The sequence below is a fragment of the Oryzias latipes genome, chromosome 17 (genome assembly GCF_053564925.1).
Source record: "Oryzias latipes strain Hd-rR chromosome 17, Olatipes_Hd-rR_3.1".
NCBI classification, from domain to species: domain Eukaryota; kingdom Metazoa; phylum Chordata; class Actinopteri; order Beloniformes; family Adrianichthyidae; genus Oryzias; species Oryzias latipes.
Window position 1 is genome coordinate 30,700,499 of NC_136253.1, and position 23,714 is coordinate 30,724,212.

At 39.4% G+C, this 23,714-nt stretch overlaps 2 long non-coding RNA genes across 2 annotated transcripts; one reads left to right on the forward strand and one right to left on the reverse strand.

Annotated features, from left to right (window-relative positions):
* The first annotated feature begins 3,555 nt into the window (after nucleotides 1–3,555).
* LOC110016905 (uncharacterized) lies at nucleotides 3,556–8,731 on the forward strand. The gene is made up of 2 exons (XR_013650414.1): nucleotides 3,556–3,749; nucleotides 4,041–8,731. It is a non-coding gene; the product is annotated as an uncharacterized LOC110016905 (long non-coding RNA).
* Nucleotides 4,931–23,183, reverse strand: LOC110016906 (uncharacterized). Its single transcript, XR_013650415.1, has 2 exons — nucleotides 23,047–23,183; nucleotides 4,931–5,291 (listed from the first exon to the last, which is right to left on the reverse strand). It is a non-coding gene; the product is annotated as an uncharacterized LOC110016906 (long non-coding RNA).
* Between the last annotated feature and the right edge of the window lie 531 nt (nucleotides 23,184–23,714).

Below are 23,714 nucleotides of genomic sequence, written 5' to 3' on the forward strand. Positions count from 1 at the left end.
TTATCTCTTTTTTTCTTTCTATGTCTGTCTATTTGTCCGTCTGTGCACCAATTACGATTTTTGTCTTTACTTTCATTTTTATTCAATTTTAATTTAGTATTTTTTGTGGGGCTTCTTGTTTGTTTATTTGTTTTTGTTTGTGAGTTTTTGTAATTGCTATTTCTTTAGTTATATTTGGAATTTTTGCAGCCATCACGTGATTACTAACTATTTTGTGAAGCCTTTTAAACTTTGATACTCTAATAGTCTGCCCCTTCTACTGCATTTTTGTTACATAAAACTTTTTTAAATGAAGAGAAACACTGTTTAAGTCTTAAGGTCCTTTTTTAACAGATTTCTATTTTCACACTGGTAGAAACTCTTTTTTCCCCTTTAATTGAAACTTTTTTGCACACTTTAGTGATCTCTTAGGTCAGCCAGTTAGCTTCCTGTAACCTTGAACGCCTGATCAAGCATCCTACAGAGTCCAGCTCAATTGTTCCCGTCAGAGCCAGGACTGGTGGGATAGGTACAAAGAGGAGAATGAGCTCTCTGTCACCCACCCTGGTAACCCTGCCTGGCTGACCTTTGGATAAATGAGCATGAGCGCACTCATCCACTCGGTGAGTCACTTTAATAAGATTTGTAAGTAGCAAAGCAGCAGTGGGGTCACCGCGGCGGGCTCAAATATGCACAAAGAAAATTATAGGACATCTCTGACTCTATAATCAAGTGCTTTTATAAAACAGGGAAAAGTGACACTGTGAAGAAAAAAGAAAGACATGAAATAAAAGGAGACTCATAACGATTTGAACATTTTTCTTCTTTTCATCATTTGGATAGACTGTATACACACTTGTGTGTTTGTTTTGTGTTTGTTCTGGAATTATGTGTTTACATTATCATAGGTGGATGTTCTTGATCTTTTTTTAAAAGGTTTTCTCTACTTTAATTCACAACTACAATTTTGCCATTTGCACAGAGCACTAATGCATGAGCCAAAAATATTTCACTTCTTGACTGGTTATTTATTTTATTTTTTTATCTGTATTTCCAAAAAACTATTCTTTATAAATCAAGCTTGGGTGATTGTTGTCCTGATATTTTTTCTTTTTTCTGCTTAATTTAGTTCCCAAAAAGGAAAGGACAGGTTTATTCCTTTCCTTTAGGTGTGGAGTTTGCATGTTCTCCATGTGCATGCCTGACTTTTCTCCAGGCACTCAGGTTTCCTCCCACAGACCAAAAAACCTGCTTCAAAGGTTAATTGGTAATTCTGGAAGTGCCCCTCGGGTGTGAATGTGAGTATGTGTGGCTGTCTGTTTTTGTTGCCCTGGTGAACCATCCAGGGTATATCCCAGCTTCACCCAACTGAGGCTGGGATAGGCTCAAGCAACCCCATGGCCCAGATATTTATGACGTTTTAAAAATGAATGGGAAGGACAACAGGAATCAAGGTCTTAGAGTTTTTTTCTGCTGTTCTGTCTGAAGCCATCTTTACATGGTGATACCTTTTGACTGGTAATAGTTAAACAAACAGAACTATGATGAAAATGTTCACAATAGCCGCACTTTATTGATGGTTTTTATTACAGAAATATTGTTTGAGAACTTTTCAGTAGTCTCTTCACTCACCATTTGTTTTTAATGATGTTTTTGAAGACGTAATAAAAAAAATCAGAATATCTTGTTGGACATATAAAGGATGCTATGTTTATCCACATTATTTCTGTCATGAATTCGAAAAAGCTTGTATATATTTTTGCTCCATGTATTCTGTGGAACAGAGAAAGCATTTTGTGTCAAACTACAGTACAGTAGATGTCTAAAAAAAAAGGGTGTTTACAGTGAAATTGAAGTTGTTGTTTTTTTTGTTTTTTTTAATAAATAATCATATTTTTATTTTGTCTTTTTTTTCTTTCTCAAAAATCTATGACCAAAGAGACACAATTACACAGCTGAAGGGTTTTGGAGTTACCTGTGAGAGATTGTAATGTCAGCTGTGTGGTGGTCTACAGGTATTTTTGGAAAGGTTAATGCTATTAAGAAGACATTTTGTCTTTATGAACATTTTTAAAGGCGATCCACCGAACTGATAAAAAATCTATCATTGCCTGAGAAAACCACCTCACTGCAGCCCCTCCTCTCCTCCCCCTGTCCTTATCTTCCTGCAGGTATAGAAAAGCCTCTTGCAGGCTCAGTCCTCCGTGTACTCCTCCATGTTCTTCAGGACTTATTAGTTTTAATGAGAAAAGCTTTCCTTTGGGGCGCTAATTTCAGCTGCTGTCTGATGAGCAGAAATTACATGTCTAATGGAATGGAATAGTTGGGCAAATTAAAGAAATGAAACATGCTTTTTTCATGCCTTCGCCGCATTAAATTACACTTTCATGTGGACCACACTCAGAACGAAGAAAACTTTGCTTTTTTTTGCCATCGCCTTAATTGGCTGTGGGTTTTATATTTTGTTTTTTTTTCTATTATTAACTTCACTGACTGCAATGTTAAGGAAGATTCCTCAATTTATGATAAGTGCCTGCAACAGTAGGACAGAAAGAAAGAAATATATACATACACTGATCATGTAATAATCTGTTTCCCGTGTAGAGCTTCACTTATAATAAAGAAAATCATATTTCTGCCCTTGGAGAAACAATTTAGAGGCAGATTCAGCCAGCTTGAGCTAAATGGTTCTTCTTTATTGTAAAGATTTTACCACTGAGGGCTCTGCAAGCACAAGCATCATTTTCTGCCTGTGGCAAAAGTATCAGGTAACTTTTCCTCCTACTTAGTGAATAAACTTAAATCTATTATCAGAACAACTTTTCTGCTATAAGGGCACATCTGTCAGTGCAACTATATCTATATATAAGTTGTTTTATTCACCTTGTCCAGCTTTCAAGGTCAGTAGGGGGGAAAGATGACGGTCGCCAACTCGGCCAATTATTTTTTTTCATGTTCATATTGCAGCTGGATCATTGTGCAACAGTCACACTTGAGGGTGCTGCCTCGTGGTCCTCTAATGGTCTGCCGTGCACTTGCACGTTGGTCACAAGAAGAGAAACTGACCCACACAGAGCATGGCTGATTGATTTTTTTTCCCCTTTGGCTGTTGGATGAAGGAAAAAGCAAATAAGAGGAGTGGAATGTTTGCTTTGCCTCCCACATGTGAGCCAATCTCAAAATGTCTTTAAAAAAAAAAAGAAGGGGAGAAAAATGGCAAAGGAGAAGAAAAGATGCAGCTGGCAGCATTAAAATTAAACACAAACTGCACTTGAGGGAAGATAAGAGCTTATGGATAAAGCTCCAGGAAACAGACATGTGTAAGTGTGTGAGTGTGTTTGTAACTGACGTGTCAAGGGAGCAAACTTCAAAGGTTATCCAACATTTTTTAAGGTCTGGGCAACAAAAAGAGAAAAACTCTTGAAACTATAAAAAAAAAAATGTAATCTATCCTGAAATAAACTGATATCAGTGGCAGAGTTACAGGGCGGCAAAGGGGAGGCAGCTGCCACCCCAGCAAAAATCTTTGCCACCCCAATTTTTGAGTCAACAGAGACATTTTTGCCTCAAGCTGGTTTCTCTCAAACTGCCCCAAAATACCATCTGTACTTCTCCACTCCTGGTCAATTTATTTCAATATTTACCTATGAACCTTTTTTTTTTTAGCATCAGTAGGAGGGGTAAGAGCCGGAGCACCATCCCGTTTTTGGGTACAGAGTTCATCTTGTGCTGGATCACCTTTTATGGCTGACGATCTTGCCAAAATGTAGGTAAGTTTTGCCAAAATAAAATTTGTGAATACTTTATGATTCCTTGTCTCACTGCCACGAAGCAGCAGAGCAATTAGGATTAATATTTTTTATTATATTTGACAATTCGCATTTGGCGCAACAGCAGGCTTCAAACAACGTGTCACTGTAGCTACACGGCCTTCAACACTCGCGCATATTTTCTTTAGAAATTGTGTTTCCACTGAGTATTTTTAGTCATTTTAGTAATATTGCAGTGAGATAAATGTTCATTAGAGCTGTTCTGAAAATAAACGTGGCTTCATTCCATAGCATCACGTGGACCGCGGCACAGCGTTCCACCTGAGGACAGTGAGGACAGATGTCTCCTTGGCCATGGGGAACGTGATGAAGAATTGCCTCCTGGAGTAGCAGGTGATTACAAAATGTACATCACAACCCACTAGAGCTGAAGCTGCAGGAGGGAAATCAGCAGCTCCTCCTCTCTGCTTGGGAGGAAGAACCGCTGAGGTGACGCCAAAGTCATTCCTGCACTGGAAGTCCGCACAGATGCTGAGGGACGCTGACCAGTGGTGGAAAATGAGCGTCAACGCTAAAGATTTTCACAAGAGAAGAGCTAAACTCAAAAGCTTAGAGTGCAACATTCATCTGTACCTACAATACAACAGCAACTGCTTTGCTGCATTTCACAGTTGGACTGAAGCAATGCACACTTTCCGCTTTGAAAAGACAATTTGTTTGTGTTTTTTTACTTAAAGGTTTATTAGTCCAGTCAGTCATTAGAGTGAAAATACTGGAAACAACTGTGTTGCATGAATAAAAATATCTTCGATTAGTGACAAACCCTAAAATCATATTTTAAATGCTATTGTCAAATTTACCATCTGAAGTTGTAAATCATTTACTTTTATACAAAAACATTTTTTCCATAATTGGAAATAAATTCAGGTGTCATGGTGTTAATAAATCATAAATACAAACTTCTTCAAACATTAGAAAAAGCTCCTCAGCTAAAAAAAAAGAGACTGTTTTCATATTTATAACAATAATACTAATACTGCTAAAACTGCTTGAAAGACATGTTTTTGATCCTTTTATTTCTACTTTGCCACCATCCAAAGACTTCTGCCCCCCCCAATAATGAGGTAAAATGTGCAATCTTTTGTCTCCAATAATTATTCTCAAAGGTGAAAAGAAGAAGATTGAATTGATCTGCTTTATTCTATCTCAATAAAATGTTGCCGCTGTGTTGATGTAGAGCCAAAAATAAAACATTAATGGACAAATTCTGGCAGCTTTTAAGACCCTCCAGGATACAAGCCAGATGTATGAAGAACACTACAGCTGCATGTACCAGTAGCGGTTCATAAACAGCATTAGAAGACTGCTTTCTCACAACAGCATATACACTATTTTTTTGTTCCACCTCAGCATCAGCCAAGCCATTAAATGCATTTGAAAAAAACGGAGAAATCGAGAGCTGCACAAGCTGGCTCTTCTGGTGTTTTTTTGCCACTACCGCCTCTCAGGTGCAGCTGACTCTCCGTTTGTCCTCCTCTGCTCCTGCAAAAAAAAGAAAAAAAAAAGAAAAGGGGATGTTAAACCATCATCATAATGATGAAAATATCCATTCTTTTTTTAAACATTTCTGTTTCGAGAAAGTTTTTCACAATTTTTTTAACTCCTGATACCACATGCACACAAATCCGTGTCGCTCTCAATCAGAGGTAAATACAAAAATATAGTTTTTAACTAGTAATTGTCACTGCTGTCCAACACTGAAGCCCCAAAAGACACACAACACCTCAGGTTGTTTTGAGAGAGAGAAAAAAGAAAAGATAGTTGTGGTTCTGCAGATGGAATACAAAATAATTCAGAATATGCTATTATCATAGGTCCTGTGAAATACAGGTAAAACCACCCAGGGTGTTACCTGCCTTCATCCACCAGTGGCAGGGATAGGCTCCAGCAACTTTGTGACCCTGAGCAGCTTTACAAGATGGATGGATGGATGAATGGATGGATGGATGGATGGATGGATGGATGGATGGATGGATGGATGAATGGATGGATGGATGAATGGATGGATGGATGGATGGATGGATGGATGGATGGATGGATGAATGGATGGATGGATGGGTGGATGGGTGGGTGGATGGATGAATGGAATCCATGCAATCTGGATTATTTAACCCAAGCTTGTTTTCCAGTAAAAATATCTAACTTAACCAGCTCAGTGGCCTTGGGGTATAGTGTCTGGCCTGTGACTGGAATCTCATGAGCTCAAATCCACAGGTGAGTCACACCAAAGACTCACCTGTGGACCCAATGCATCTTGCTTGACACTGAGTTTAAGGAGGTTGGATTGGGGGGTTAAACCACCAAATGGTTCCCAAGCGGTGCTTTTTGACCATCCCCTGCTCCCTCAGTAAATGGGCAAAAATGCAGAGAGCAGATTTCACACACTCAGGTGCATGACAGCTAATGTGACATCTAACCATTAAATTTACCTGCAGAAAGTAAAAGTGAAACTTAGATTCAGCAGTTGGGGGGGGGGGCTGGGGGACAGCTTTTTGACCACCGGGGGACAGTCTACCAGCTGTCCCCAACTTACCCCCTTCCTCATATAACCTCATATTAGGGTGAGGGGGTGGGGGGTTTAGTTAACCTCCCATGTTTGCCGTATGGGCCCTTGGGACATCACTGCCAGCAAGCAGCAGATGTCCTCCTAGCACCCTACCCGCCAATTTTAACCGCACCTTAGACATTTAGGGCCCCTTGGTGGGGAGGGTGAGGGGACATCACTGTGAGTAATCAGGAGATGTCCCCTCAGTGCTCTACCCGCCAATTTTAACTGCACCCCCCTGAGTACACACACCCCTCCCCCCTCAAAATATACATTTCAACATGAACACACACACATGCACACACACACCCTCACAAACACACATACTCGCACACACATTTTGCAAGGAAGGTGGGACCTAGGACCACCTGTCCCCTACCCCTTCCCTGCTGGGGGGTACGGGGCCCTTGGCAACGGCGGCCGTATCCCCTGGGTGCCGGTTTCCTGGGCCCGGCGGTGCTCTCTCCACGCGCCTGAGCCGAATGGTGTCCGTGTCCCTGGGGGGTGGGTTCTGGTCCTTGCCCCTGAGCGCTGGGCCCCGCCAAATTTCCAACTGTGGCCAAGCCTGGTCGGGCCATGTCTAAAACACCCCTTATGGGCCCCCTTTTTCCCCGGGGTGCTCCCCTCCTGGGCGGGGGCGGCTGGCTCGTACCTGGGGTTGGGGCGGGGGGATGCCCAGAACTCCTGGGTGGTGATGGGGTGCTCATCTGGGGCTGTGGGCGCCCTTCTCGGGTGGGGCCTTGCTCTGGGCTCTCCCGGCACGGCGGGGGGGCTGCTTTCCTGGTTGGGCTGGGGCGGCGCTCTCTTTCCCCCCATGCCTCCCTGCTCTCTGGCTCTGGGGCCCCGCGGCGGTCCTGCTGGCCCTGGCCTGGGTGGCGGATTTGGTCGCCCGGGGGGCGGTTGTCCCCTGCCTGCTGCCGTGTGGCGTTGAGGGGTCCGGCTGCCGCTGCTGCTGCGGCGGGGGTCTTGGTGTGGGGATGGCTGGGCCCTCTCCCTCCTTCTTTTCACATTCCACCATCCATTTTAGAAGAACATAAACACTCACCTGAGCACAGGTGTTAGCTCACCTTTACACTAATAGTTTGCATGATGGAATGAATGAAATATTTCACACTAGTTGGTTTGTGCGTGTGTGAACACTATCTGTTCTGTGTACATGTTGACATGTGGACATTTTTGCAGCTAGCAGGTGTGTTGATAACATTTGAGTGTGTGTGTGTGGACAGGCCCCGCCCTTTTTGTACTACATTTGAATCTTACCGTAATCCTTACCGGTCCAATCTTACAGGTCCAACACCAAAGATTTTCAAACATGATTGAAATTAATAAAGTTTGGCCTCAATTACAAAAGGGGTTTATTCAGACATACCTCTGGTTTGTCTGAAGATTAATAACCCCTGTTGTTAAAGTAAAATATGTCCAACACAAGAGGCCCTCAGTTGTCATCTGTCTGCCCAGCTGTTGGACAGGACAAGTTAAGAGAAAAAAAAAATGAAACTTAGATCGCTTGTTAGTTACATATTTATGTTATATTTTAAGTGTTACATTTTTTGAAGAGTCAAAGATCTGTTTGTAACAATGAGTCAAGCTTCAAGTCATTGATATTGTGATGGCAGCATACCCTGCCACACCCACAAACAACATGGCGGTAACCTCCCTTCAGCATTGCACACTTTCTTTTTAATTTTATTATTTCAGATTCTTTATTCTTAAATAAATGCACACATTTCTGAGTTAAAATATACATTTATTTATTTTCAATAATTTCTAGCACATGGACACTTGTTTAGTTTACTTATTTTGGTTTGTTTAATTAATGTCACCTGTTTTTGAGTTGCCAGTGCTGAGGGGGCTACTGGTCGCTACGGGTGTGGCTGAGGTTCTGCTCCTGGAGCTGTGCTGTGAGGACTGGCAAAGGAGGAGCTCAAGTCTTCACAGCCTTTAAATACTCCAGCCAGGCAATTAGGAAGGCACCATCTACTGAAGCCTCCAGGGGAGAAACTAATGGACTTATTTAATGTTTATTTGCTTTGCTTCTGTTGTTCATTATTCATTTTGTTCCACTTTTGATGATTTTTCTCTTCCACTAAGAGACCAAGTTTTGTGTTTAGTCTTGTCTTTAGTCTTTGTTAAATGTTTGTCTATTCATGTTAGTTCCCCCCCATGTTTCTCAAGTGGTCTGATCAGCCACTATATATGTTCCCCTGTTGTGTCTTTGGTTAGGTCAGTTTGTTTCTGTTACTTGGTTTGTTCGTTCAGTTGGTTAAGTTAAAGTTATTGCCTGAGTTAATTATGTTCCTGTTGACCTCTTTTACGGGCCCAGTTTGTTCATCTTTTTACATTTTTTGAGAAAATTAAAATTTTCATTTTTGATAAACTTCTGTTGTGCTCTTTGGCCGCTCGATCCCTCACAGATATAATAAAATAATAGTTCTTCCTATTCAAAACGACAAGAATTGAGGACATCACCGTAAATGGAAGAACTGGGAGAAACCTCCAGCAGATCCAGACTCTCAGAAAGGGCAACCATCTGCTGTGACCAAAAAGCCCCTGAAAACCCAGCAAAACACATTCTGGGCTGAGAAACAAAAATGACACAACTGCAAATAAATATCTCCCCTGTGTCTTACAGTAATCTCAGTGTAGGGTTTGTTCTTGTTTATACAACTTTTTCACTAACTTTGTCCACATCTCACTGAGTGATGGGTGCAAGATGTGCTGAGATTTTTGGTGCCAGCACAAACTAAGCGAACAGAAACAAATGAAAGACAACAAAAAAAAAAATCCACAGATTGCTTTGTCTGGTATAACCTTGATGATTACTGGTAACCCTCCAGAGTGAAGCGATTACATAAAAGGGTTGGACGCATGCTAAGATAGTGCAAAGGTCACCAGTGTTAGACCTCTTCTTGTAATTTATTTATTTGTTTGCATCTAATATTCCCATCCTCACGCCACAATGTACTATTTATAGAAGATCGACTTCAAACTTAACCTTCAAAGTAATTCAGCGTTGCATAAGATTATTCTTTTCCTGCGGTGAGGGATTACTGTACAGATGCAGGGTTTTTAAATCCATGAGCCGGAACAGCTCTAAGTTCTGAGTGGGGGGAACAGCATGGTGCAATTTAAACACTCATGAATTTCATCAACTATTGTCGCTGGAACAGGTACAGACATAAACGTAGGTATTGTTTCGTTTGGCTTTTTATGCCCCGAAATGAAGCAGCAGTTTTGAAATTGAGTAAAAATGTGTTTTTGAAAGATTAGCTTTTCTTGTTGCAAAGAACTGAGCCAGTTTTTGACATGAACGTCTTGATTTGGATGTCATACTTGAACCCCACTTCACCTGCGTTGCTATTTTTCCAGCGTTTTTTTCTGAATCTTCTGTGATTTCATGCAGCAAAATGCTACTCCTTTAGTTGGTCGAGAGGAAATAAAAAGCGGGGGAAAATGCATTGCATTAGCCGTTAAAGCATGGAATGCCCTGCTAGGAGAATTACCTATAATAAACGAAAGCACAAGCAGGAGAGTAGGAGATAAATTGAGGCAGTGAAGCTGCAGGAATAGACCCACCATTTGCAGATTTGTTGTGTGAAATGGCTGGCCATTATCTGGACAGCCAGAGAGCTTTAGCGCTGTGTGAAGAATGTGAAGGTGTGTCCTGGCGTGTAATTAACAGATAAACTTGATGGTTCATTAAATGCATATGCAGTGTTGCACATTCACTGTGCTGGTATTGATCGTCCGAACATCTCGGTGTACCTCCCTGCTCACCAGACTTCTGACACTCTGCATCCATCACCCCACCTACCTCCAACATATTTATAGAATTTTAATTAGCTCTGAGCTCAAGCCAACATCATTAGCTTTTCTCTGCATTTTTTCAGCAAACAGTCATGCATGGTAATAATGGTGTTGTAAGACAGAAACAGAGAGCACAAGGGCACAGCATCAGGCAGAGGGAACACAGTAGAAAAGGTTGACGCCATAAAATGACAATGAAAAATGAAAGCACCTGAGGGCGAGAGAAAAAAATCACAGCAAAACACTTGAAATGTGGATGGTAATGTCACCTTGAAATTATGTCAGGATGATTAAATGATTAGCATCAACCATTTCTCTGTGGTCTCTGAAAACAGAAAATGCAACTGAAAGTAATGTTAAGTTTTTCTTTTCTTCCTAGCAAGTGTTGTCCTCCGGCATCTTTCAGGGCACCAATCTTTCTTTTATTTTTCAACCACCATTGTGAAATGTTACAAAAAATATTTTTTTTTAAAGTCAAACAAAAGCTTTAGAAACCGTTTTCAGTGTTCTTTTAATTATGATTATGCCGTTTTTAGCCAAAAAAAAAAAAAAAAAGACATAGCTTCTGCAGAGAGGCCGTGGGTAGGACCGTTGAACCGCCTGCGCACCACAAACAGGTTTTTCCATTTTTCACCTGCTGACAGTTCATATCCACCTGTAAGTAAGGGCAGTTGTGACTACTACCGCAAGTACAAAGTGGTCATCCAAATAAGAGTAAAATACTTTAGTACGGAGTAGGAATTTACGTACAATGTCTATCTTTTCAAGAACTAGTATAAAATGACAGGCAAAAAATGAAAAAAAAACATTTTTTTTTATGTCAGCCTTCCTTTAACAGTCTTTCCTGCAACATGAAGACTACAATCTCTGACATCAGAAACAGGAATTTAAACGCCTGAATCAAGCCTGAAATGGGACAGATGCCTTAAACTGATCTATTCCACCCACCTCTGCAATGTTTCCAAAATGACAGATTGGGTGGGGTCACATAAATACTCTCTCTGACAAAACTCCTTGGATTCTGCACAGTAAAAATCAAGCCTGAAGTGGGAGGGGCATTGCTTCCTGGTCCCTAACTCCTTGCTTTTGTCCTAAAGGAGATGTTCCAGAAGGGATTTTGTTTCGGTTCATCTGCTCCTCTCCTCGCTGCAGGTACTGACCTGCATGTCAGTCTCACAGCAGAAGTTCCAGCATTCTTGTTGTTTTACTGTCCTCTCAGATTCCCGCCAGTCACTGCAGGATGTCGCCCTTACAGTCTGGTTCTCCTTGAGGTTTCTTTCTAATCCGTCATGTTGAGAGAGTTGTCCTCTCCACTGTTGCGTTTTACCTGTTTACACCGAAAACCTTTTCAATGCTATACGATATTCACCTTTTTAGGTCATTAGTCTACAATTTAGATAATGTGGCTCTTTTGAAATAATCTGAACTGAAATGGATTCTTTAATAAACATAATTAATGATCTGTATGAGGTTTTTGCTTATCCTTTGGCACTTTAAGTGAATTTTGATTGAAAACTGGTACTTTATAAATTTACTACTGTAAATTAAATAAACTGAGATTTACACACTTAACTCAATACATTTCTGAAAATGGTAATTACCTGGACAAATCAAGGTTAGAAGTTCTAATCTGTCTTCTCATTTGTCTTCTAATCATTAAATCTCACCCTCTTATTTGCACAAATTTGAGTACCAATAAAATAAAAATGGCTACATTTTAAAAATCACCTCAACACCCTAGAGATGTTATGAATAAAGCTGTAAACATCCAAAAAGCTTCAGAAAACCAAAAAGGGTTTGTTTAAACTTTTTAACATCCTGCCTCTAGAGGATTGTTGAGGAACTGCAACACTTTCTGGTTCCATTCAAATTCAGGAACCAAAGGAAAGAGCTTCAGGACAAAGTAAACTTTTGTTGAGTCTACCTACAGTATAAGCACATTTATTTGCAAAACAAAGAAACACAGTCCTAAATATGTGCGCATTTTAGCGAAAATAAAATCCAATGTAAAAGATAAAACTTCTCCCTCCCACACACACTATGCACAAACGCCTCTAACTTAAATCTATAAGAAGAAATTCAGCAATCTGATACCAACCAAACCGCGAAACTAGTAAAAAAAAAAAATAAAACTACTTTTTAAACTCACATCGTCAAACCTTCCTTGATCTTCACCAAAGAACATCGGCAGTCCACTTCCAAGTTACCAATAGTGATTTTTTTTTCCATCACAAAAAAGCAAATGAAAAAAAAGTGAGGGGTTGGATTGCAGAGCCTACGAAACAGTATCAAAGCAAAAACTGATTAAAGCCCAACACTCTCCTGTAAAGTTCAGTGTCTCGTCAGTTTGTGGCTGGTCTCAAAAAAGTCGTTTTTATGTCTCTGTTGTGATCATTTCTGTGTGAGGAAAATCCCAGAGCAGAGGCACAGCATGGGGTACATGGAGTGATAAGGCTGTGTCTGCAGCAGCTTTTACATTTCCTAGTACAGAAGAGACAACCTTAGGGCATGCAAATAGTCTCTGCAAATAGAGACACCATGACTGTAGTGGAAAAGTGGAAGCTCCCTTTAAGAAAAAAAAACAAAAAAGGAAACAACAGAGTTTTTTTAAATTAAGAAATACTGGGAACATCTTTTTTAATCTGCAAAACTGCAAACTTTTACTTGCGTTGTGGACACTTTGCATGGAAGCAGAAACACAGAGATAGAAAGATACTTGTTGATGGCTTAAAGATCAAGCTAATAGTTTTATGCATAAGAACGTGCATGAACACAAAACCATGTACACTACAAAAAGAGGTTTAACTAAAAACTAAAAAAGAGGACTAATCTTAAGAAGGAAATGCCTAGAAAGTATTAAAATGATCTGTCCATGCAGCAAGTCATTTTTACTTAACAAGAACTATTATAAGATAATAGCCTTTAAAACATAAAAAGCTAAAAAAGTTAACTGTTAGATAGAATTACTTTAAATAGAATCTTGTATAATACAATATTGGGTTTTTTGCTATAGTTCTAAGCAAATGGTTTGTACTTTTTGTTTTATGTAACTAATGGTACTTCATTTTTATATCAGTGACAATAAAATAGTGTAATAATTGGACATGACTCATTTTTAGAACAAAATATAAACAAAATGAGAATACAATCTTAGTGCAAGTTGGCCCATCTTAATAATTTCTAAAAAAAATTGTATTCTAAGAAAATAAATCAAAACTTTTTTGTTTTCAAAAATAATGACAACGAATGCCAATTTCCTTGGTCAACATTTCTTGAACTTTATAAAAGCATTCTTAAAATTAAACCAAATTACAGTTCAATTTGAGAGCAATTTGAGTCTTAAATCAGGCTTTTCCTGTTGTCAAGAGTATGGAGCTAAAGGATTGACTCATTTTAATACTAATTTCCTGATTCCTAGAGCCCAGCTCTTAATGAGACAAAATAGATTCTTGACTGTGCTGATTTTGAGAAAAGCTTGTAAAAGTGAAGAGCTAAAGATAAGTTAAAACAACTGACAACTTCCTAAAAATCACATCTGTGCAAGTATCAAACAGTTTGCAGTGGAAGGGAAGAAGAAAATGTATGAAACCTTGTCTGGAAAACTCAGAGGGAAAAATTCTCGTTAAAACAGCAGACATTCAGAAATCGATGGGTGGTGATGGACCTGATGAAAGTGAGATGGGGTTTATGCCCTGCACAGAGCCATACAGACAAGTAAGACAAACAACCGCTCACGCTGACATTCAAACTACACCCATCAACCTGACATCCGTGTTTTTACACTTGGAAGTTCCTGGAGAAAACTGGTGCAGAAGCTGCAGCTGTTGGATGACAGAGCTAGCTACCGCATGCTGCTCCCCTGACAAACATTGATTAAAGAAATAACACTTCAAAGTCAAAAATGCCTTTGATCTAAACAGGACACTGCGTTATTTTAAATTTAGACATAAGAAATCAAAGCACTCCATCATCCGTTAAGCATTTGTCAGAACTAAAGTGAAGGTATATCTGAGTTTGTTGCAGAATTGAAACTGTAAATCCATTTATTTTGTCTGATTCAATAATTTGACCCTTATGGGAACCTCAGTTCATGCACACGTTTGCTTACGGATGAAGAAAATGCACAATCCTCACACACAGAACGTGTGACCTGGTTAAGCCTGAGAGGATGTGTAATTACGTGCAACCTTCATCTGCCCTGTTCTCTGTCGTTATGGCTACTTGGAGGCTGGTCTGAGTCACTGCACTGTTGTCACAAGGGACTCTGTGCTTTAGATTTATGGTTTAGAGATCATTTCTACTTTAAATAGATATCATAAGCCATGATAAATCGTCCAAATGTTCACTTTACTTTTTAATGGAATTGTAAATCAGACCACACAGGGGCACTTATGCTTGGCCCAAAGTTTGGAGCCGTAAAGCTGTTTTTAACCTAATAAGAACCGCTTGTATGTGTTTTTGTGGTGGTTTTTCTCTACGTTACATCTAAACCTCAAAGTAATACCGCAAAGAAAATTAGCTATTAGTCTTTGGGTTATTAATGAAGTTATAAATGCATTGTCTGCTTTACATTAGGTCCACACAAACACAGTATATCATTAAAACCGTGTGTCAAATATGGTTAAAGCCCTGAAACATATGTGACCCGTCAGTGCAACAGGTGGCTTCCAGAAGTGTGCTGGACTCCTGCTCCTCTGTAACGCGAGACAGTGCCTCACAATTCCCAAAGAGGGCTGCACGCTTTCAGAAGCAGTGTGTGTGTGCATGCATGTGTGGAGCATGTAACCCTATCATCCACGTGAAACCCAAGGATTCTCTGTCTATGCGTAGGTGCTGTCATTAAAACATTTTGCTGTTCTGAAAGAAATACTAAAACATTCAAATAATCACCTGCTACCACAGAAAAAGATTAGCTTCCAGCACAGCTTACAAAGTGACACATTTTCAATTTGAATTTCTTTCAAAATGTTTTTTTTTTCCTTTTCATTTATCTTTCTGCATTTCCCCTTTATAAAATAATTTTAATTGGCAGTTAATTCCACTTGAGAATTGTTTGTATTTTGGTTCTTTCTTTTAATTTTCACACAATTTTCACTGCGCTAAATGTGCATTCAGTTGTAAGGTTTCTCTTCTTGAAATATTAGAATTTGTGAGATTAATATCCAATTTTGCTCTGCACCATTGCATCTTGATGATGATTCTGGGTCTACATGACATCTGTCCAAACTCCAGCTACCTGATGTGGGCAATCACAGCTTAAAATGAACAGCAACTCCATTCAGGAGAAAATACTGTTTAATCTGATTTGCACAAATGACTTTTTTTGTCCAGAAAAAAACAAAAAAATATTTTTAACACACTATGACATTTTAGGACAAGATCCAAACGCAAATATTAGCTGACCAGCTTCCTGCAACCTGAAAAACTAATTTTGAATCCCTCTTGTCGGTCTATCATAACAAGATTATGATTAAAAAACATTTTCTGATAGTTCACAAAAATGTTGGTTTTTGGTATGACTGCATTTTCAAGTCAGGAAGGTCAAATTTTCTCTCAAAAGGGTTGACAGTTAAAACAATGGAAGACAGTAAAGCGTAAATAAAGCTGTGATAGTTGACATGCTGTAATTAGGTAGGTAATGTTCCTTAACAATGTCAGTTAGTCACTGATTGATGATGATTTTTCACAAACAAGAAATTTACCCAATTAAAGGAAATGTTCTTAAACAGCTTAAAATGTCATAATAAAAACCATGATGGTTCATACAATGAGTTTCTGTCTTGGAAGTTATCTTTGCATGCAAAAAGCAGAAATAAATGAAGGTAGAGAGGACCAGTCTGAGCAAAAGAAGCTGAAAAGTACAGCCCAGCATGACTGTTTTTGTGAACAAAGAGCACATGAGGTAAGTGACACACTGGGGACCTCTGGTGGAAGGAGAAAAAGCTTGTTTTTTTTTGCCTTTCCGCTGCCCCCCTTCAGGGAATTTGGCTTCGGTTTTACCGCAGATGCGCCTCCTGACACCAAACCTCTGTTTTTATCCAGACTTGGGACCAGCACATGAAAATACTGGAAAGTATCCATATGTACCTGCAGCATCTGGAAGGAGAAAAAAGTAAATATAGTCTGATCAGATACATAACCTTGAGTTCAAATTCAGGAAGCTGGAGTTATTTTCTTGTAAAATAGAAGTGTGCAACAACTTTTTCTTTTGGGAAAACTTACAGGTAAAATGTGAGAAGCTTGTTCAGGAATAAAAAAAAAGGTATTTCTCCATGTCATTATTTTAACTAATAATTAAATAATAAAGTCTTAAAATAGCTGGGAAATATTTTGCTTATTTTGCTTTGATATATTCCTTTAGTCAGTGACATTTGAAAATCAAGTTTTCCAGCCAGCCTTAAATCAGCCTCCACTTTAATGAATTTAACTGTTTGGTCTCACCTAATCGTGGCACTTGTCCATGCTGCACCTATGCTCTGCACACTTTGTAGCATCTGCTCTCAGAGAAAAACCACATGTCCTTTAAATATTCTTTCAGCACACTTACTGAGAGCATACTTTTCCCAAAGGCTGTCCTTCACTTCACAGTCGCCTCTAGAAGACAACCTTGTCACGATGGTGCAGTTTTTTCTTGGTATAAGAGGATCAGACATAGAGGTTGGGTGGATTCATAGCAGTTAAAATGTGCACATAGTTGGAGTTTAGAAAACTCACAAAAAATGCTTAGGAGAGAAAGTTTTTTTCAAAAATCAACTTATAAGGTTTAAATGCAAAGTCATTCTATAATTTTAAGAGGATTTGCTAATATTGAAGACCAACCAGTGATGTATTATTCAACATTACATTAAAGCATGAGGAGTAAAAACATGAAATTCCTGCATCAATAATATAAAATGCCGGATTTCTTCGAGGAAGTATTCAAATGTATGTAAACCGTTTGTTCCAAACCCAGTCCATTTAATTTGGTCCGGATCTAGTCCTGAACCTTGCGTTTGGTCTGTTTTCAGACTGTCCTGGACTAAATCTTGTAAACAAAACCAAGTGACTAAAGATCTCTTTATTCATTGGTCAGTCAACTAAAGCAACTAAAGGAAGAAATTATGGAAGTCCTGCACTTTTAGTTCATTCAAACTGTATGAGAACTTTAATCTAAATTATTTTCAAGTGTATTTACTTATTATAATGAAAAGTTCTTAGATAAAATTACGTAGGAGACATTGTATTCTTACATACAAATAAAGCATAAATAAAAAGGCCTCTTTTAGGTTTTACAGTAGTGTTTCTATATTTGTATATTTTGCAGGTCAACCTATATTCTTCATAGCTAGAAGTTTGGTGTTCAAAAATTAGAGGATTGTGGTGAAATAAATGAAGGACTTAAAGTGACTGTTTTTTGTTTTTTTTCTCAGCATTACTTTGATGTTGACTTACTTATTCTAGACTATGTATAGACTATTATAATATTTTTGACACTAAATAAATGATGCACTGACCAGAGAGCATTTTAAATGTTGTTTTACTTGAGACAGCTAATAATTAAGCAACATTTATGGTAGGGATGTCCCAATCCGATCACGTGATTGGAAATCTAATCACATAGCATTGGATTCTATTGAAATTGGATGTTTTCATCAGTGGTCAGATATTCAATTATTTACTTTTTATTATCTTGATGAGCGCACATATTTCAAGCTTGTTATTTCAGGGCCACAGAGACTTATCATGTTGTAACCCATGTGCTATCCTAGGCACTTTAATGTTGGGAGTTGGGTCATCTAGACCCACAAGACAGTGCTCTGAACCTTTTTTCTTCAATGATTTGTGATCTTCACTGGTGTCCATGGATTACATGAAATATTTCCACCTTGATCCACCTTTGTCATGGTAGGAATAACACGTGAATGTAAGGGTGGGGTCATCTAGAGTACAAGGGTTAAATCAGGCTTTTAATAAAAATTTTGAAATGTATTTGATATTTTAATTATTTTACTACATTGACATATTTTTTATTCACTTTTACTGATTCATATCTGTCTATTAAGGTTTATTTATTTACTCTATTTGATTCATTTTACATGTTAGTTATGACTCCAGTGTTTTCCTCAGAGGGATCCTCCACATCAGTCTTTTCAGTGAACAGGGTCGCTACAATGGTATGTCCCGGGTCTGGCTCGGTGCTTAGATCTGGGGGGTCCTGTGGTCGTGGATTCTGTGAACTTGAGTGATAAGATCCACTTATGTGGACAAGTCCCCAAAATATTGGTTCCCCACTTCAGTACAAAGCCAGATTTCTACATTGCATCATTTCAGTAAATCATTTAATGCTTTACCATTGTGTGTGTATGTGTGTGTGTGTGGGGGGGGGGGGGGGGGGGGCATTGTATGGGTTTCATACAAAATATTTGTTAATTCCTTGTTTTTTTGTTTATAAAATTTTACTATGCTTTTATGTAAAGCCCTTTGAGTAACTCAAGTTGGAAAAGTACTCTACAAATAAAGTTTGATTTGATTTGATAAACGTCCTCATAGAAGTCTTTATATCATTTCTTGAACGGATTACGACATTTTGCTGCAGTACAGTGCAGCAGAATGCGGCACTAGTTTGAGCAGGAGGCTAACGGCTAACAAGAACTGCTCGATAAAGTAAGCAAGATATTCACAGAAATAAAAAAAAATAAAAGAAGGTGAATAAAATAAAAATGGGGACCAATCTGGATCAGTTTATAAAATTGTTTTGTTTTTAAAAAAAGAAGAATTGGATCAGGTCTTGGTATCGATATCAAAATCAAATGACTTGGAATTGGATGGAGGATGAAAAATTCTGATTGGGACATCTCTAATTTATAGCTGCATGTTGTTACTGTCTCTTTGACTCTTGTCTTTATTTTTTACTGTACGCTCTTTTCAAACTCATTCCATCTGATATTGTTTTTTAAAGAGCACATAGCTGTTGTAGTTGGGTGCTTACTGTGTTAAGAGCTGAAACATGGTTTTTAAAGGAGTAATATACAAATAAAAAGAGAAACAAACAAAATCTTAAATAATAATAGCAAATCGTAAAAAAATATCAGCTCTTAAATGTTACAATAACAGTGAATTATCATTAAACATCATCCGCATAGGATGGTCTAAATCAGGTCTGTTTGATCTTTGTATAGAGAAGATGGCAAAGTTCAGGAGGAAGAAATGTTATTTCCAAAGGTTCCATCTATGGTAGCAGGGCTTGTCAGAAGGCAATCAAAGGCACCCAGTAATGAATTCCCTCCATAAAAGTGGGATTGATCACACCGGACACCAGCCCAGCGAAAGGTCAGCATCCCCAGGTAGCCTGTATTTGCATGGATACATGGTGAGCCCCCCCTGCCAGGACCGGTTACTGACTGTACGCATATTAAAGGAGCTCCTGCCAAGGCTGATCCTAAGGTGTTTCAGAACCCATCGTGTACCAAAATGGTTTCATTGAAGCACCAGGAATACAAATGTGAATATTTAAAAAACTCAAATTGATGGTGCGTTTTAAGTTCCTGATAAATCACACATTTTGTGCAGAATTCTATGATATCTCGGTTTTCCGCAGGATAAACAACAAAGTAGTGAACACTCTCTAGACTGATTTAGCGTTTTTTTTTTTCATGGAATTAACAGGATTCACTCCACTGTGATGGAAATGCTGATGATGGGGCTTTGATTTGACCTCTTGATGGAAAGGATGAAAGGTCGAAAGGAAAGGAAAGACTGCCAAGTGAACTTGCATTGATTTTTCCTCCTCCATTATTCCGTTAGCTGCCACTCACAACAGATGAGTTGATTTCTGTAAAACTGAGGTGGTAATCAGCGGGAGAGTTGGATGAGGTACATCTGGCATGTTGAAATGCAAAACATTAAAAAGCTTCAATGCATTTTACAGGTGAAGCGCAGGATTCTTCACATCAAGCTGATCAGAATTCTGCTTTTGCTAAGTGACATGTCTTTGAAATATGGATCTGATTGATCCCTTATGCTGAACTAAAACAAATAAAAAACACACACATACCAGGACAACATAAGAGATGATTGTGCACAGCTGTTCAGTTCCTCATAAATTGTTTTGTTCTCAAAAAACATTTACAGTTTTAGCTGTATTTCACTTCTGTGAAATAAAACTAAATGTGATCTAAAAATGTCTGCTATGAGATAGAGTGGAATTATGCTTTTGGTGGGATCTGCATTCATAATTAAAATGATTCTTTAAGAATGTGAGCTGTTTATGTGGCTATCAATTTTTCTGTCTACTGCTAGAAAATTTACGAAAGAGCTCGACTATCTTTCCCTTCATTCCCACACCCCTGACTGAACTTTTTGCAACGTTTTCCATTGATTTTGCTGTTTGGAACAAACTGGGTTACCAAGTTTTAATACATTACAAATGTTTCAGAATAACATTTATGGGGTAAAATATAAAGACAGAAGAAAATGAGTTATTTAGTATCTAATAATAGTTTCCCATAACCAATCCTCTTTTAAGTTTATTGACACTTACATAGGATTCAGGGGAAGAGCTAGAGCATTCATTTGTTGTGGCAAAGGTGTTGAAGGGCATCACAGGTGCTAAGATCAAAAATACAAATTTTAAACTGTTTTATTAATGTTATTGGTGTTACAATTTAAATAGCAGTTCTTTTGGATGAGCTGCTGTTACTAATGCTTAACAAAGCTTGTACCAGTGATTTCTGAATCTTTGTCAATAATGATACTTATATGGACTCAAAAATTGGGGGGCAAGCGGTGGGCCAAAGCTTTTTCCTGGGGAGGCAACTGCCCTCACTTGCCCCATGTTGCTCCGCCCCTGATAGGAATGAATATAGAAGCGCTTGTCTCAACCAGAAAAATTCTTCTGGGACAGAAAATATCAGAAAACTCTGCACGCTTTTGACTTTAAATCATTACTAAATTATCAGTTAACACAAAGTGAACAGTTTTCCATATTAGGAATTCTTTTTATGACTTTGATTATCTAATTTGCAAACTCAGTGGAATGAGGTCTTCACAAACCTCAGTCCTTTGGCTGCCAATTGTCTAAGGAGGCAAGCCAAGTGATTTAAACAGAGAACAGATTTGCAAGAACACAGATTTGCGAAACTCGACTTATGTTTAGCCAGCTGCATGAGATATAGATTCCATGTTTTCTGCAGCATGCAGAGTCATTTTCAAGTCCATCTGCGCTCTGCTTGCTGTCAGATGGCTGTGTTAGTATGCACCAAGTCTTTTGATAGTATGATGTTGATCCCAGCCTGACAACAAATCAATAAAATGTGTACTCTTCGTATCAGTGTTGGTGGATATAAAAATGTATTTTAAGCTCAGTCGGAGAACATGAAAGGAATGAACTTGTAAGGATTGTCTGTGAGGTTTAAACCTCCTCAGACTTTGGTCGAAGACAACAACAAAGTGGTCTCAGGAGTGCGTAAGAGATCCCGTCTGCTGTTTGGCAGTAGATTTTTTTTCCCCGTGTCCATTTGTGGATATATCCACTGAAAATGCTGAGGCAGATCTTTAGTGTCTAATGCACGTTTCTGTATGCTCTATTTATTTCAAATTTCAGTGCTTGAAGTCCACTAATTATCCTCATCAAATGTGCATTTTCTTGATTTGGCCACAGAGCTCAAAGGTCTGAGGGGGCTGAGGTTTAACTGCACGCTGTGAGTCTAAAGCATCAACCTTTAGCTCATGTTGTTTTGACACCTATGGTGTCAAAACATCCCCTGAAGTAAAATGCGCACTGGGCCAATTAAACTCCAGACTAAGACTGTGCGGTTATCAGGGCATAACCCCTGACTGCAGCTGTGTTCTGCTGAAGTCTGTCTCTGCTCTCAGCCAAAAGACAGGCATTGAGGAGAAATCAGCAGCTCCCCCAGAGGTGGTCTGATCAGTCTTATAGATCTTCACTGCAGGGGTTTCATACTTAAAGTCGGGTCTGCCTCCATCTGTACGCTGAATTACCATTTAACATCAGTCCACAAAATCAAATCCCCGGCACCTACATTGAAAGGGTTCAGCGTGTTTGCACGGTTAAGTCAAGCACTCTGCCTCTCCTCTTTATGCGCTTAATCTACCTGTTTATCCTCCACTTCTCAGCCTGTCTAACCGTTTCTGTCTCTTTCTTTCAACTCAGGCAAGTCGCACTCTGCTGATCCCTGAATGTGCAGCTGCTAAATCCTTGCAGCTCGGCGGTTAAAATCTAGCAGTTAGTGAAACATGACAGTACAGCTTTGCAGAAGGCTGACTTTGATTATAATAACTACACAGAGAGAATGTTGTCAGGTTTTCTCTTTCTCTGTTTACATCAAATAAACGCATTGTGTCCGATGTGGCTCCGCTGACAGGAAACAGTGACACGATGAAGATCTTTATCTTACCTGGCAGCAGCGCTGACACTGTCTACACATTTTTATCTATTTCATTAAATGACACCCACTTAGCTGAAGCCTTCGCTTACAACAAATTATAAGAACAAAAAGCTTAAGAGGAAAACATAGTGTACCTCCTTGTTCTTCCTTTTCATTCATTTTCAGATGAAAGGAGAAACTTGAACCTTTTGACTAAATCATGGCCTTTCTAAATGCTGCAGTCACCTGTGGGTTGTAATGCAATAATTAAACTGGTAATGCTGTACAATAGGCTTACACTGAATGCGTTTTATTCCTATAAATAAAAAGTATCTAAATAGGGCAAACAACCTGCAGCAGGCTATAACCGTAGCAGCTGGATGAAATGACGATTTATCGTATTTCGGGCAGATACTCGAAGCAGTGTTTTCAGGTAAATACCCCAGGGCGGTTCAGTTAATTAACTCACCTGCTCAGCGTCCTATTTAAGCCAGGTGCGCAGTTGTTCATTCTTTCTTACCTTCAGCGCTCATTCTTCGCCGGTCTCCGAGCCCGCGGGTCTCCTTCTCTTTCGGCGTCTTGCCGTGTTCCCCCGTCCTTGGGAAGGATGATCCCCATCTTTCTGATGTGGGGTTTTGGTTTCGCCGCGTCTGCTCTCCTTAATTTCTCCTCCGATCCGCGGGCGGCTGTCGATCCGCGGGCGGCTGACGGCGCACAGCGCGTTCGTTTCGCCGCGGTCGCGTGCATCTGCAGGGGGTGTGCTTTCCGCAATGTTCGGGATGTCCGTGCCCCCCGATCAGGAGTAGTCCGGGTCTTCTCGTCTGCCGTGGTCACCCCAATTATCCACGGTGAGCGTCTTGCGGTACTTTTCCCGTGTAGTTTTCTATGGCTGCGTCTCACTTCCTGTTTACTTCGGTGACGTCACGCCCCTAAGGACCCTGGGAATTGTAGTTTTTTCTCCGGGTCCTTCATGATGCACTTCTGATTCTTTTTCTGCTGCGTAGTTCTGCGTCGTCCGGTTGTTTTATTTTTTTTCAGGGGTTGTGGGGTCCTTTCTGTGGTTGTGAAGGCTGGCAGGCCTCGTTTGGACAGGTTTCTCGTGCTGGCTGAATTTATCGTGGCTTTTAGCATTTGTTTTCTATTGCTGTTTTGTTCTTTGGGAGCTGTGTGTAAATTTTGATTGTCTTT